This window comes from Chondrus crispus, genomic scaffold, assembly GCF_000350225.1.
Source record: "Chondrus crispus Stackhouse genomic scaffold, scaffold_446, whole genome shotgun sequence".
NCBI classification, from domain to species: domain Eukaryota; phylum Rhodophyta; class Florideophyceae; order Gigartinales; family Gigartinaceae; genus Chondrus; species Chondrus crispus.
Genome location: NW_005179344.1, coordinates 56,071 through 59,808, shown reverse-complemented (window position 1 = coordinate 59,808; position 3,738 = coordinate 56,071).

Genomic DNA, 3,738 nt, shown 5'->3' with positions numbered 1-3,738 from the left:
ATTGAACCGATCGGACGAGCTCGCGAAAAGGGAGTGGCTCACTGGCCGGTTACGCGCAGTCGCCCCGTGGTGCGTGAACGGGAGCGACCGGTAACGGGTTAGAAGCCAGCGCGCGCGATAGACAACCGAAACGGACGTATATAGGCGCGAAAGGGACGGGGGCGAGCTTGCCCCCGTTTACTGGTGGGGACGGGTGTCAGGTCTTAACCCCTCAGAGGGACGCCTCGGACACCTGTCCCAGTGTACAGTACCTGCCGCCTAGTGCGTACCAGGTACTGTACGCAATTAAAAAACTAGCGCCTCAATTCCTAATTACCGCGCGGACGCTGCAGGTACACGTGTGTACTACTGTACACACGCGCTGCTTACAGACTACCGCACGGGTGCCACGTGTGCTAGCGTACACGCGTAATACTAGCAAACTACCGCTTGGCCGACACGTGCACTACTGTACACGTACGCCAGATTACGACCACTCGGCACGAGCGCGCTCCCTACACGTGGGCACACCCGCCCACGTGTACACCGTGCACGGCCGCACGGATAATAATCTCCCCGCGCGCGCGTCCGTCGTTATACTACATGGAATATCTGTTCCGCATATGTCATACTTGGGATCTGCAAGAGCCATCTTGAGAACTCTCTATTATATTCCCGGGCTAAGGTTAACTTGCCCATTTGCTTTAGATCACTCAACATTTTTCTTGCGGTCAACTCTCTGTTCACAGGTTCAAAAGAGTTTAATAGTTCTTTTTGAAACTCATCATATGATGTTATAGCATTGTCATTTAGGTTTGCTAACTCCCACCATTGTAGTCCCGCACCCGTCATATGGCTTACGGCATAGTTGATTTTCGTATTGTCATCGATTGTATTGCTGTGCGCTGCAAAAATATTTGCTATACTTTTCAACCAGCTTCGGGCATTTTCACTGTTGAATTTTTCAGGTTTGCCAGTTTTTAACAAAAGGCTATTGCTATTGCTATTCGTGGTATTTACGTTAGAAATATATTGGGTGGCGATAGCAACAGCTTGATTTGTCTGAGCTATTTGCTCCTGTAATGACTGATTAGCTTGAGCTACTTGCTGGCGGAGAGAGCTGATCTCATATTGCATTTGGATTATTGAATCTGGCTCCATAGTGTACAGCAGACAATTTTGATATTTTCAAACAAGGCAATTTTTTAATGCAAAATTTCTACTGTAGTCAATACCTCTAAATTGAACGTTTGGAGTATTTCTTGAAGTGAACCAAGGTCTTCGATAGTACACCGGGGTTCGTTTTCCTCGGTTTAGTAACCTTGGTCCAACGTCCAATCACGCCCTTGCTCGATGCCAAGTGTACTAGTAGATGTAGTTCCTTGACACGGCAGCGGTGCTCGTCTTCAACCTTATGCGCGTTGAACAATAAGGCGTTCCTGTAGTTCGTATGACATAAATCGCACTTTATTGTAAGGATATTAGAGTGCTCGCGGTTAAGGTTTTCCACAGCAGGGCTGAATCCACGACTTAAAATGAAGTGCCTTATATAAGACTCAGACGGGTTGTGCTCCGGCCACGATTGGTTGTACGGCTTGTTGTGTTGACAAGTGAAGCACTTCTCTCCACTCGGTCCTGCGTTAGCCGACGGTAGCTCGAGGGTAGCCCTACGGTTGAGCTCACCCTTTTCGAAAGCAATATTAAAAATAACTCTTTTTCAGCGGGCCGCGGTGTTGTACTCTTGTTAGCTGAGGTTGATTGGCTCTGAGCTTGAACTTCGCCTTGTTTTTCGACGATAATTGGCTCCGGCTCGCTATTCGTGCTGCCTCTGCCACGTGTGGAATCTGCCCTGTTGCTGTTGATTTCGCACACTGGAAAAAGTTTGGTAAAAAATAGGGTTAGATCTATTTGGCGATGCTACCACTTTAAGCGGTGCGCAGGGTTATTAAAATGAACAGAGTGACTTACTTGTGTTGAATGGTTTTGCAAAGCGGTTCTTAAGTTGGGCACACTTGGGGTTGCAGGTTGGGTGGCTCTCAGGGTTAGTGAGTGGTTGTGCCTGACCCCTTTTGCTTTCCCCGTCCGAACGCCGCGCCTTTTATAGAAATCGTAGCTGAAACTTAGAACAATACAGTACCTGCTAGACTTTAATAAACTATCCTTTCACTCTACAACTAATCTTCATACAATCGCTTATGTCCTTGCCTTCAATCTCCCCGACCATCCTCTTTAGTACTAGTGGATACTGCACTCCTCCTTTGACAATTCTTTTAGGTATGGCATAGAAATTATGTTGTAGTTCTATGCCATCCTTTTAAAGAATGGAGGAGTCAGTCCATTCGGGAAAGACACGAGCAGTATGTTTATAAAAAGTAAAACTACAAAGACATACATACTGTTCTTGTCCTTCAACCGTTACAAAACAGGATTTCTCGCACTTTCCTAAATATTCGAATATTTAGTTGCAATTTTCGTTAATTAAAAAGGGCTAATAGACTCCATTTTCAGAAGGCGCTGACGAGCTTGCTGGACCTTATCATAATCACAATGATAAAAATAACCACTTTATAAGAATACTGAACCTGTCTCCTGTCCTTATCCTTGTAGGGCGGAAGCACTGTATTCTGTCTTGCTACAGCTAGACGCGCTTGTGAAGGACATTCCAGACTTTACAGTAGAGAATACAAAAGAATTCATGCTTTCTCAAAGCAGAAATTTAGCAATTTTCTGTTTGCACCAGTTCAGTGTGAAGGATACAGCACAATATGCTCCTTTTGGAGATAGTGCAGAATTTTCGCATACGATAAAGTGATATATTCTTTTGAAAATGGGTAAATATTGTAATATGTAGGGTTCAGATTTCGAGAGTTACACAGACACCTGTTTCGCGAAAAGGTTCCTGTCATCGATAACTTTGAGAGAGGACCACAGGGCACACGGGGAAATGTCCCGTCCAGGACAGAGGAAGGAGTGGCACCCAAGGTATAGGTAGTAACGATATCCATCAGTACCATTGCAGAAGAAATCGGAGCTCCGAATGTGCTTGCGTATCAAAGTTTGATATCGAGCTCACCGCCAACCGACTTCAAGTCCGTCAGAACTAGTTTCATGGCCGGATTTCGACCTGCTTTTAACCATATTCAGAAGTGATTTCTCGTCACATGCAATCGGTCTTGCTCCATTGTAGTATAGAACGAGCATCCACACAGTAACTCCAGCGGCAACGAAGATCATCCACGACGTCGGTATAACCCACCATAAATTGACGGTGGTTATATTCACATCTTTGACAGGAACTTTCATACGAGTTCGATTTTCCACTGCGTACGCAGCTCCAAAGACGGCCCTTACCATGTCATCCCCAATCCTGGCATGTATGCTTGTCCAGTCCCTAATGTCTTCTCTACGTACTCCGATTTTCCGACATCTCACGGATTGTTCGGAAGTCACGTTGCCTCTCAAGTTCTTCTCCTCGCAAGTCCATGCCTCATCGTTAACGTAAGCTATTCCTTCACAAGACTCATATAATATAGCGTTCGGGCTTTTAGATAGACCCTTGCACACTAAATCAGCATTTTCACATTGAAGTATCGACTTATAAAAGACTCTCAATGGTATCTCCTTACATTTTCCCACTGCAACAACAATATCTTCATAAGAGAGCGCAAGATTTTTGACGTAAACTCCAGCGGTATACTTGTTGTAGCAGAGACCATCGATTACAGAACTGAAACGGACCTCTCCGTCCTCAGATCCAGC